The following is a 13,098-nucleotide window of genomic DNA, read 5'->3' on the forward strand; positions in this document are numbered from 1 at the left end:
AGATCTGTAGGTGGTCGAAATTATTCCGGAGCCCTCCACCGCGGCACCTTTATCTCCCTTTCTTTTTGAACTCCCTTCTCCGTCCCTTCCCTCACGGCGCGGTTGAGGTGTCCACCGAAAAGTGAGACCGCTACTGTGCCTTTTCCTTTCTCAGTTTTAACCAATTTTCATCGTTTGTGTGCATGGTCATGAGACCTATGTGGGTTTAGCCCATGTTGGCATGGGAATGGAAGCTGTCATTGGGAGGGGGTTTCTTTGTAGAGTTTGAACGCATGAAGCACGCGAGCGTTATATCTGCGATTTCGAAGCTATCGCTTATATTTCAGCGCTATATTTCATGCGTTATATTTCATGATCCCAAAGCCCTCCCCACCGAAATCCTTACTTGGCAGCGTAAGTGCCTAATACTATTTTATGGCTTTTTTGGCGTGCGTATGCGCATGTGTGTGTGTGTGTGTGTGTGAGAGAGAGAGGGAGGGAGGAAGGAGCGCGGAAGCGTGCACATCGCACTTCGCGGCGGATATGTTGCATTCCTTCGAAATAACGCATGTTAGAAAAGCTGCCGTGGTTCATGTTAGGAACCGCGTAACCGGGTTAGGACTGCGATTATAGTCCCGGTGAGTATTTGGGATAACTTTAAGTGTGTGCGTCTTGAAGTTTTGCTTGTGCTTTGCTTCATTTGTTCGCATTAATCCTTTCGAGCGGCGCGCTATTTCTGAACCGAGGCTTTCACCTGCAGCTGTCATCTAAGTCCCGTCTTTCTTTCTTTATCGCTGCTCGAAGTGTCGCAAGACATCCCGATGAGGTATTGCGAGATCGGTTGCGGCTCGCCGAAGTAATTTCGCGTGCTGCCACGTACGCAGCTTTCGGAGCCTTAATTAGTCCTGGCCGTATCTGTCAGAGGGGAAAATGAGAGAAAGAAGGAGCGAAACAAGTCAGATGAAAAGAAGTACGAAAATAGTAGTCGTACACGACGCAGATGCGGGGCTAAAGCGTGGAAGCGCTTGTAAGTAAAAATATAAACAAAATGAACCCTAGTATCACTTTTGCAACTTGCACTATGGAAACGAAAGCGAAGAAAACTTAATTAAATAATGAGGAGAGCAGATAAAGAGGAAGGGACCTCTGCGAACGATTTTTCCGGGCTGTATACTCGTAATGCAGTCATCCAGATAGAGCGCGAATAGGTTTGTTTAGTGGCTCTCTGGCGCACCTTCATCATCATCATCATCATGATCATCATCATCGCGAACTAGATTAAGTTCACTGCAGAAAAAGTGCCTCTCACAGTGTTTCCTCGACTGCCGCCATCTTGCCTCTCCGAGTACCGCCTAACCGAAGGTAACCTAACCTAACCAAACCTATAGTTCAATATCGTGACTCTGCCTCGTCGACTGCGTTCGACTTCTCTGTTGCTAGTCGTTCAATAACGACTCCAGTCATCAAACTGTTCAAAAATTTGGTTCATGCGAACTAAGCAAGGGGTCACCAAATGTATTTCTAGGATAATAACGGGCAATTATTGGAAGTATTTTTTTTCTCTTCGATTTTTTTTTTTTCACATTATTATCAGGGTATTTTTTGTAAAGTGTGCTCGCACGTGGCGCAAAGAACTGACTTTTCATTTATTAAACGAGATTCATGCCGCAGCTAATGCTCTTTACCTAGTCCCGCTTAATAGCAATTACGTGTATTAATGGAGGGGTTTCGCTACGGTATGCAAATATTTTCGGAGAGTAGGCAACTTGCAGCTACTTACCTACGTTTTAGCAGATTAGTAAGTTATATAATCTCCGTTTTGTGGGCCCAGGGAAGTGGTCCCTATTCATAGTTTAAATAAAATTGCTGGTCGCTGATGAAGATTATTTTGTTTTCATAATGCCCTTGCTCTGTGCGCATGACAACATCCTATTAATGAGAGTCGGCGGCCGCGAATCCGCAGTCTTGAAGTAATGAAACGTGTCCACTCTGAAGCACTAGGTTCTCGAAGCCCTGGAGGAACCCAGGGCCGGCATAAATTTATTTATTTTTTCGTGCTATCACCCCGTGATGACAGTAGTTAGAGGCTGGAAAATTTTTTTTGAGAAAACGGTTCAGATTAATTTAAAACAGAGGGCTCGAATGATTCACTGAAACGGCCCGATGACAGCCGCATTTTCGCAGATCCGTCTCGACGCGGAATCCAAATGTTTGAACGTAACTTTTATCAATAGCATTATTTTGCATGTTATTCCACAATTCACGAATGAAAAATGCTATATAAAGTACAAGAGAGTAGTATGAAATAAGATAAGGTATGGTTGGTTTATGGGGTTTAACGTCCCAAAGCGACTAAGGCTATGAGAGACGCCGTAGTGGAGGGCTCCGGAAATTTCGACCACCTGGGGTTCTTTAACGTGCACTGACATCGCACAGTACACGGGCCTCTAGAATTTCTCCTCCAAAGAAATTCTAGCCGCCGCGGCCGGGATCGAACCCGCGTCTTTTGGGTCAGCAGCCGAGCACCATAACCGCTGAGCCACCGCGGCGGCTAAGATAAGGTATGATGAAGTATAATATGAAGACTGGTTTTTTTCGATTCGATTCCAATCTTTTCGTCCGCCACGCCGGTTGAAGTAACCATACGATAACTGAGGCATGGCGTCGCCTTAATAAGCGGCGAAGAGAATTTAAATAGAATACAATATAAATACAGTCGTCATATTATCCGGGCCTAGCCTTTTATTGCTCAGCCTGCGCTAATGTCCGCCCGGCTGCCGCGCTCCTTTCGTCCCTTGCGTCCTTCCAAACCACGAGAGGCTGTACATAGCGACGCGCGTTCGTACATCAGGCCAGCCGAGCAGGAGGAGTCCGATCCCTGCTGCTTTTATCTAGTCTTGCTTTATCCGTTCTCTTGCTTTTCGGACTACGGCTGATACTCGACGTGGGCTCCAAAGAAGGCGTTTGTTTGGCAGGCTTCCCTGTATCTTCTCTCCGGCGCCTCAGCGCCCCGAACAGCCGCTCCTTACTAAGCTCCGGAACTGCTACTTCAGGTCTTAGAGCGAACTCGGGAACTCCTGGCTCACGCTCGGGAGGGGGCCGCCGTTAATAATGCAACGCCTAGGATTCGCCTGCAGCCTTCGTCGCCGTTTCGCCAACAAAGCCGCAAACGCTGTCGAAATTGTTGCGTGCAGTTTAGATAACTTGATCAACTCTGCCGCGGATCAGGCGGAAGGAGGGATTGGGTCTGTTTACCGCGGAAACTTAAGATGGTCGCTGTTCCAGTTGTTGAAGCGTTTTTGAGATCGCGGAAATTTACGATGGCAGTGCGCCGAAGATGCAGCGGAAGGCTTAAGATTAAATGGGAGGAAAGAAGTCCCCAGTCGTTGGTTTTGCTAAGGCTGTCTTTGTGTATGTATGATATATTATGTATAATTCTTTCTCTGTGGCCAGCGTCAAGTATTCTTGTCCCAATACTAGGTGCATATAATGCAACTTTGGTGTTTGCTAAATTGATTGATAGTTTTGACTTAAGTGAAGCGAGAGAGAGGGCCGAAAATGTTGAGGACATGTTGCAAACAGTCTCCCCAAATAGAAATCATAGCATGGGGATACTTTGCATTACGTGCTGCACCGTACTAGAAAACTTTATGGGCTCGAAACGCAGCTGCTAAGTACCAACAACCACAATTTTCTTACGCGAGGAGATAACTGCACTAGCTTCTTCGCATCGTAAATTGTTTACTCGTTTTCAGTGTGCCGAGAATGTTTATCACGGCCGTCAGGCTTCGCGGGTTTTGCTGCAGAAAGAGAGAAAAACAGTTTTCCGCTAACGATTTCAGCCTTCCGTCCGGTGGCTGAGCGTGTTGCAGTCCAGGCGCTCGGTCCTCACGGAGGACGAGGGAATGCGGCGAGGTATCATGCGTGAAATTGTGCTCGTGCGCACACGTTAACGTGTGCACACGTTAACGTGTGCGTGCGCAACGACGTATGTGCCTACCAGAAACGCTCTTGAGCTTCTCCTTTTCCGCCGGGAAAGGTCTTCGCTTTCTTCAGTGCACACATTGGAGCCAATGCTGCACGCAACAGACATAACAGGACGCACTTCTTGAGATCCACGGAGAGGATACAGGTGGGCTTGTTTCTCTCGTGGCAGGCGTCCTTAATAAGGCTTCGTGCGTAAGCCTCGCCGGTGTATTTAGGCCTCTTGCTGCGGACTTGCTGCGCCTCAACAAAAGAGCTAAGATCTCGGCTCGTGGTAAGGAATATTTGGGGCACCTCATTTACAATTCGCATAAATGAGCCCGCTGGTGTGTTCGTGGGGACCACTTTTAGCGAGAATGCAGGGAGATCGTCGGGCTATAAAAATCGGCTCCGGTTTATGTGTTGTTTCTGATCTGTCCCGTGTGGCTTCTGTGAGGTCTCGCCGCCACACATGCGAAGGCAGCTCTCGCAAGTCGTTGTGACAAAACTTGTGCCCTGCACACTGGAAACACTCGAGCGCATTGCTGGCAGTAGCGGCTCCTCGCGTAATATGCTCTTCTAGAATCGCAGCGTAATCGAAATTGCGAAGAGTGAGAGCGAGGGAGCACAAATAACGGAGCCTCGAGCGGTGCTGTCGGCTCTAGTTGATTCAGTTCAAACGTGTCATATACTGAGCGAAAATAAAATAAAGGAAAGCTGACAGCGAACGACAAGTGTCCGTGGGCTTCCGGAGATGATTGGACATCGTTCTCTCTTGAGACTGCTCGGAGAGGAATGAGTGCTGTCTTACGATTGAAGCTCGATCGTCGCGGGTGCGGGGTTGCTGGAACTTCTGGGCGATTGGCAATCAACTCGTTTCTGTCACTTGCTTGGTAGATCACGTCCGGAAGTTTTCTGTCAGAAGTGTCCCTTCGCGATTACTCGTTCATGATTTTTGTTTTCAGCAAAGGGGAGGATTAGATAGGATTCGAAATGGAAGCTGGACATTCCGGTTCAATCCAGTCAGAACGCGACTTGTATGCTGCTGCTCCAGATCTCAAACGAGAGTGGAGTGGCCTGTGTGGGCGCTGGTTTGTTTGTCGATGCGTGCACATACAAAGCACAGCACATGATGTTTGCTGAGCCTGGTTATCTCGTTGAGGGCTCTCTCTTTCGAAGAAAGAAAGAGAGAGTAGCTTCATAACGTGCGACGCATAGACGGCTCTCACTCGTGTGATTAGAGCTCCTCGCTCCTTATGCGCTGTCTTGGCCCAAAACCGACGCAGTTGTACAACTGAGAGAGCAGCTCAAATGTCCATTGTCATGTCGTGCTCCGCACATTGGATATGGAAGTTTAAGCGAGAATCGATCTGCGTAAGCAAAATCGAAGCGGATCTCGTGAGAGATCCCAGATAGCCCCCTCTATATTGATCTCCGTCACAGACCGAAGTGCGTTAGAATTTCACAGTATCACACACATCTTGAGCCATATACATAAGTAGTGCCTTTTACTGCTGCTCCTTCCTCTTGTTATTCAAGTTTACAGTAATACGCACCTCATCTGCATAATGTTCTGTTTGGTAGTTTAAAAGGAAAAGAAAAACCTTCCGTCGTAAATTTACTGAAGGAACCGCTCGGCACCACACAACAGGTTTTCTTAAGATAATGCTAATTATTCTAGAGTAACAGTGTTTGTTTCAACAAATGGCGACGTCTGGGCAGGCTCTGTCTCCCCAAAGCACTGTTGCGTTGTACCCGAATCATCTTGGGGAGACGGACGCAGTATATTTTGTAGCTATAATGTGCGACTCCATAGCGCCAGCGACGGGACATTCGCGGCGTGCTCTGCCTATTTGTGCGCATGCATCCTTATTCGCTTGTCGACCCTCGCAGAGTCCTCGCTGCTGCTCTATATTAACTCTTCACTACAGCAACGGCGAACTTCAATATGATTTTATTTTGTCCTATTCCGTTCCTTGTGTGCATACTAGATGTAAAAGGCAGCTGCCTCAAGAAGAGGACCGCCGCGTTTTCAATGCTGGCCCCTGAAGTCGGAAAGCAAACGCAGATTTCTATCCCTCCCTCCCTCCCTCCCTATTTTTTTTTTTGCATAGTTCGGAACGGGCTGCTTCCAGATTGAATTCTGGCGTTGACGTGGAGTAGTTCTACGTGGTCTGCGTGAAGTTCAGGTTTTTTTATGCCGCTTCTAAGCAGGAAAAGACGGTTGTTTGGGAGCGGACTGAATTTCGAGCCTCTAGTTCTTTCTTGCCAGCCGCGACATCTCGACAGTGCCTCTTCCCAGCGTCGTGACGTTGTTCGTCCAAGCATCCTATTTCGCTACTGTGTGATTTCTTTTCGATGTAGCTTCGAAATTGTGTGTCCTGGAGCGTATTTTTGGTGAAAAACTTTTGTATCGCTGCATTACTTTGTTGGCTGTCCGTTGTGCGCGTGCCATTTAATGCTGCCCATCCGTTTCGACGTTTTCTTTAAAATTTTATATTTTACTCTGGTCTGTTGCGAATTCTGCCTTCTTCTAGCGCCTCCGTCCCCCCCGAGCACTTGAATGGCTCGTTCGTGCAAGCGGTTATTTCGAAGCCATTTTTATTTATTAACTCGCAAATATTTTTTTGAAAGAGCACAAAAGGCGCCGAAATTTTATATATAAAGATTTCTGCTTCAGCTTTTTTCGCTGAAAACCTAAATGAAAACTGCAAGGTCGTTCTACTTTGCTTTCACAGAAATACAAAATGTGGTTTCGTGGCTAATTTGTGGCATAAAATATATCTGAAATCAAGTATCAAGCAAAAATGGTGTATTTAGAATCGAGCCTGGTTCCGCCGACTGTTTCCTCGGGACACTCTTGTGTAGTCGGCTTTGCCTGTAAAAGGTTTTGCTAAGGGCAAAACACCTTTTACAGGAGCCAAAAGGTTTTTTTATTGCGTGAGATGAGTTTATTTTCAACACCTCGAAAAACGTTGACGGCGTGCCAGCAACAAATTCGTCATTACACCTTCACTAGGCCGGGGAGCCATTTGGGTAGCCTGCGTTTACTCGTTAGAACTGCATAGAAGCATCGCTAAAACGCTCACAGCAACTGTCTTTGTGGCTGAAGGAAGTCAATGCTGGTCTTTGGTTACGCCGAAAGAGACCACGCACTTATCTGATTACTTGTTGGGGTAATTGTACAGCGTCGGTCCCTCCCTGCGACTTCAGTCACCACTGAAACTTTCGCTCTTCGAAAAAGCATTGTTGTGTTGCCTGCAGTTGGAACTGGCCTTTAGTAAGGCTTACTCTTATCTAATTGGGATGGCTGCCCTGTCCAGCATGTGGTCCCTACAGGCACGGGGAAACAACTGGACGCCTACTTTGCCACTGTGTCCACTTGAACACCCAGCGACTGTCTATGCTGTCTATGGGGGCAGAATGTGTCGAGTTTCCGCTCACTCGACCACGGCGCCAGGATTCCAAAACCGTGGTCCTGACTCTCATTAGCGCAGATAAACACGAACGCGCTCCTACGCTATTTGGAAGCTCTAGCTTTAGGCGGCTACCTTCAGTCTCACTTTTGGCATCTTTGTTTGTCTTTTGGCCGCTCATGGTCACTGTGGGCTGCACATTTGTCTTCACCTTCGCTTCTGTTCTTTTGATCGCCCTCTTCATGCGTGGGGAAGCCAACACGAAATTGTGCCCGTTAAGCCTTCCTGCCCTTCCCTTCTACTTTTCCTTCTCTCTCTCTCTCTCTCTCTCTCCCCTGTTACGTTGATGAATAATGCACGCCACTTTGCTGCTCGTTAGACCTGCCATTATTTCCTATTATTATTGGCTGCCGATACGAGTAGATACCTTCAAAACCTCGAGGAGTGGCAACAATTGCAAAGCGATGGTGGTAAAATACGAAGCAAACCTAGTTACCTTAAGCGTGGGGCTGGCCACCGAACGAGCATGCATTTGCAACGAAATGAAGGTGCGTTTTTGATGACCCAGGGACAGTATCTATCGGCTTCGGTTCAGTGTAACTGACACTTAGCTTAAAATTATACCATAATTTATAGCAATAGAGTGTTTAGAATTGGAGGTGAATACAAATAACACACACTGATCGAGGCTGGAGGTGTGCTGCCGATTTGGTGCGCATTGATACAGTGAGAGCGTTTGCCGAAGAGAGGCAAAAAATAAAGAAAAACTGTACTTTTCAGCGTAATTCCTCGAAATTGCCGTTGTATACCCGAAACTTGATGAACTTGAAACTTTCGTGTTGTGTTTTAGTATCTGAAGCACCGTATTTAAAGATATAAACAACCTATACAATCCCTTACAGTGTTGGATTTCGCCGTGGTTTTTTGTATACATTTCTGACTGCAACTTTTGACTGAAACCTACTCACCAGGTCCGCGAGAACCACTGGTTCAATGAAACCGACGAGCTGCGCAGGATAACTTAGTTTACATATTGATTGGTGGAGAAATTATTCACGGTATGTTATTGCCTTCGCTTGGATGTAGCAATACTCCTAAAGTTCTACCGGTTCATACCACGGACACTTCTTGAAGCTGTGCAGAGCGATATAACGTGCCCCTGAATTTCCCCAGAAAGCTGCATAGTTGTTCTTGCTGACATCTGAAGAAATATTTCGAGCTTGTAGTATTCTACAGGCCCGTAATAATCAAAGAATGATTCTGACATGCTCGGTGTGATAATTTTTATTCAAGTTACGAGCTGCGAAAACCGCTGAAGATAAGTTTATAGTTTTATGGCGGTTTAACGTCCCAAAGCTGCTCAGGGTATGAGGGACGCCGTAGTGAAAGGCTCCCGAAATTTCGACCACAGGGGGTTCTTTAACGTGCACTGACGTCGCACAGTACATGGGATTCTGGAATTTCGCCTGCATCCAAATTCGACCGCCGTGGCCGGGATCGGACCCGCGTCTTTCGGGTCAGTAGCCGAGCGCCATAACCACTGAGCCACCGCGGTGGGTGAAGATAAGTTTAGTAATGACGGAGAGCCCATGCTTTAGCCCGACCGAACAAAAGCTCGTACTTCGAGTAGTAACATCTAAGGTCTATTTTCTAATTTTTTAACGTTTGCGTATGCGATAAAATTTATGTTAAGGATGACAATATTTCGAGCACGGATAAAGTTATAAAGCCTGTCCAAAATGAGAACAACTCTTTTTTCTCTTGGTAATGGCAGGACCTTTACACTTTCAGTAAGGTGCTTATCCTTTTTAACTGCTTAAACAATTAATCCTCCAGCATAAAGTTTGCTCTCCTGCGGCTATCTCAGTTTCAGTTTCAGTTCAGTTTCAGTTTATTTCCCACAACGAGTACAGGGCGTATACGAGGTGTGGCGAGGGTGACGGGATAAAAGCTGCGTCAAGGGCAGCTTGACTGGCCCCGTCTCCCCGAACAACATGGCAGCAAGCACGACAGTTCGGAAGTACATAAAATATATATGATGGGAAGAATAACAAGGAACAAACGAAAAAAATATACGAACAAGATAAGTGAGAATAGTATCGCTCTTTGAGGTTTAGTTGTCTTGCAGCGTGATCTGGGGTTTAATAATTGCACTTCTGAAGAGTAGAAAGTGGTCTTTTGTCTGTAGCAACAGTTTAAGCTGAAACAAGCTGTTATGCTTTATTTTTTTACACAGCATCATGGTAGCGCTCTTTGTTTCTTAAAAAAAAAACAAAAAAACAGGGGGCTTTGTTTCTTGAACTCAGTCCGTGGTCAGCCGTCCAGTCCTTTGATGTCTTGCATCATCTTCATGCTTATTTAATTCTGCCCGCAGTACCTATGAGCGGCGTATTTTGATGGGAAATGACCCAGATCGAATCCGCCGATGTAAGAGGCTTGCCTCATGCGCATGTTATCGCTCACCCGCATGTTTGCAACCGCGTGCAAGCTCCAACGAGCAATTAGCGTTCAGGCTTTAGGGGCGGTATATACCCGAGTGTTTTGAAAGCACTTTTCAGGAATGCCGCTAATTACGTCTTGAATACGCCCCGTCTGGCAGAGGAAGCGATTGTTTTCTGGGAAATTTTACAGACGCTAGATGTTTATCGAAAACAGGAGCTTTTGCGAAAGCCGTTACCGAAGCGCTGCAGTGCAGTTCTTCGTCCGAGCGTATGCCGCAACAGCTGGACTTGGTTATTCCGAAGATCGGTACTGTTTCTTCACTCGACGGAAAGGTTGGGGCGTGGCGCGACTGGATCGCGGCTTTTTATGCGTGTGAGGTGATGCGGCGTAAGTGATTGGCTCGGAACATAAAACGTGAGCACAGGCGAGCGGTAAATAAAACTGACACGATTCCCAAGATTATATACTGCTGCGTATAGAGCAGAGCTTTTTCCTGGGGAGGACTTGTTGCGTAAGCACTGAGATAGAAACGTGGCTTGATGGTTGAGTTGGTGCATTACGTTTCATGGGCGAAACCAGTGTAAGACAGCGCAGTACTACCCGCCGCGGTGGCTCCGTGATAAGACGCTCGTCTACCGAGCCGGAGTACCTGGGTTCGAACCCGACCGCGGCGGCCGCGTTTCGATGGAGGCGAAACGCAAGAGACGTCCGTGTGCTGTGCGGTCAGTGCACGTTAAAGATCCCCAGGTGGTCGAAATTATTCTGGTGCCCTCCACTACGGCACCTCTCTCTATCTTTCTTCTTTCACTCCTACCTTCCTCCCGCCGCCGCGGTGGCTCAGTGGCTATGGTGCTCGGCTGCTGGCCCGAAAGACGCGGGTTCAATCCCGGCCGCGGCGGCTGAATTTCTTTGGAGGAGAAATTCGAGGCCCGTGTACTGTGCGATGTCAGTGCACGTTAAAGAACCCCAGGTGGTCGAAATTTTCGGAGCCCTCCACTACGGCGTCTCTCATAGCCTTAGACGTCGCTTTGGGACGTTAAACCCCATAAACCAACCAACCAATCCTACCTTCCTCCCTTCCCTTATGGCACGGTTCAGGTGTCCGCCGGGATATGTGAGACAGATACTGTGCCATTTCCTTTCCTCAAAAACCAATTTACCAATTTAACAATTTTACGCAGTACTGGAGACAAAAGACGAACGACGGTGTTCGGCTCATCTGTGCGTTTTCTCCTGTAATGTGGCCTTTCATGCTGGTTTCTCCCAGCAAAGTACTGGGGTAGTCTTAAGATAATAAAAAAAAAACATACAGTGTGGTTTCAGACTTGTTGCGTAAGCAACCGGAAAAGCGCATACGCTCAGCGTTGGGCTCTGGAAACTCTCTTTTTTTTATGGCTGAGCAAAGGGTCAAGGATTGTGCCTCTAGCGTTGATGTCATACCGTAGAAATACATCTTTAACGAGACATTGAGGCCAGGGTGAAGTCGGCCTGTATCGATCGATTATCATGTTCTATTGGAGCTTTTCTAAGCAAGAACGAAATAAACAGTAGACGATAGATATTTGCCACCACAGGCCGTTTTCACTAGGAAGCTGTGAGGACACCTAGTGCATTTCAGTTGCGAATCTCTGTGGCTAGACCACACTGCCAGCCATTTTCAGACACTAATCACTTAGTTCATAAAAGTGCCATCAACATCGTTAGCTTGAATCGAGTGGCGTGAGAGAACATTCCACCTCCAACTGAAAATTTCTCAGGAATCAATGCGTGTTTGGGCTGCTGAACGATCAGCGACTAAGCCAGAAAAAGCTATACTTTAATGAAAGCGAAAATTCGATGGAGCGGTCCTTGTTACCCCTCTAAGCCGCGTCTTGAGCATCCCTCTGTTAAGTAGTTGCTGAAGCTTGTCGAAACTTCAGATAGACCTTTAAAATAAATGCTTCACTATTAGAAGTCTAGGTTTTGCTTGTTTCTGTCATTTTTCTTTTGTAGCACAAGCACTATAGTCGGATACAACTCAAGACCGAAGCAGCAAATGACGCTAAAAAGAGGCCCTTCAGGCAATGGCTTTGGCAGATTTCTCCCCTTGACCGATCCCCTTGGACCTGCTGGCGTGAAATAGCAGGGGCTGGCAGATGAACGGGGAATAACCACGGCTTAATCGGATTAGCCGCGGCGTCATGAAAATCAGTCGACGCCATTGGATGGAGGGGATTCTTTGACGGGCATTTCCCGCTTCTTTGTTGAGTTGTACTCAACTATAGATTTGCATGTGCAATCACAGCTTACCTTAATGTTTGCCTGCAAATTAAATTAGTTGCTAGTTTGTCGTTTCCGGTTGTCAATGCCTCTTGATAGGACACTTAGAGGCTCGGTTTAAACTACGGGTTTAGCATCTTATGTAATGGCGTCTTTGATTATGCGCTAAGCGTCCATAAAGCTGCAGCAAAATCGGGATATCATTCAAGTTGGTAGTTGTCACCATAATCACCAGACTAGGCTCCGCTGCAGGGCAAATCATTCTCAAGGTGTGCACCTGTTACAATCACCAGTGCGCCAGGTCACCAGCGCACCCAGCGGTTTCAGGGTGTCAACCACAGCCACCCTTTCGGTGCGATTTTCGTGTCATGGTGACTCCACTTGATTGTCTGCCGCCACGACTTCACTTGTCTTTGTATGGAGAGCCGCTTTACGTGTTTTTCGGATGGCGTGCCCTTTCCATATCTTCTTCATTGTCTTCGGACAAAATGCCATGAACTCCCACCTGTTGTCTGAGTAAGGCTGTTTTCTTTCTCATTGTACTATAGGCGATGCGGGCTGAGCATTGTTATTTTTATTTATTTTTATTTTTCGCACGACACTTTGTCTTTCAGGCTTTGTCGTTCGGCTGTATTAAGCGAAAGCGCGCGAATGCTTGAAAAGAAATAAAAAATGTTCAGATTTATCTTCGTTTTTTTTTCTATCAAAATAGTCAGAATAGTAGTTGCATCACACCACCTACAAGAGCGCCCAGTCCCAAACCCAAATGGATCGCAGAATCGCCCTTGATGTATCTCCCGCTACCAAACTACCTTGAAAGAAGCCTGAAAGAAGCTTAAATTAAGTTTTGAAAAGTTTAAGTAAACCTGTGAAAAGTCCTGAAGAAAATTGAATGAAACTTGAAAGAAACCCAAACACTAGAAGAAAGCATGAAAGGAACTTGAAAGAAATAACAAGAAACTGGAAATAAAGGTTATAGCAATTTCAAAGAAACTTGAAAGATGACTAATTAAATTCCTAGTGAATCGTTTGGTGAAAA

The 13,098-nt window shown here is 46.6% G+C and overlaps 1 protein-coding gene across 4 annotated transcripts in view; it reads left to right on the plus strand.

The window, feature by feature from the left end:
* LOC149358301 (uncharacterized) overlaps nucleotides 1–13,098 on the plus strand; it is a 310,815-nt gene that overhangs the window by 272,538 nt on the left and 25,179 nt on the right. The gene's annotated exons all lie outside the window — the stretch shown is intronic.

Source organism: Amblyomma mixtum, chromosome 2, assembly GCF_055824585.1.
Source record: "Amblyomma mixtum isolate Tamu chromosome 2, ASM5582458v1, whole genome shotgun sequence".
NCBI classification, from domain to species: Eukaryota; Metazoa; Arthropoda; class Arachnida; order Ixodida; family Ixodidae; genus Amblyomma; species Amblyomma mixtum.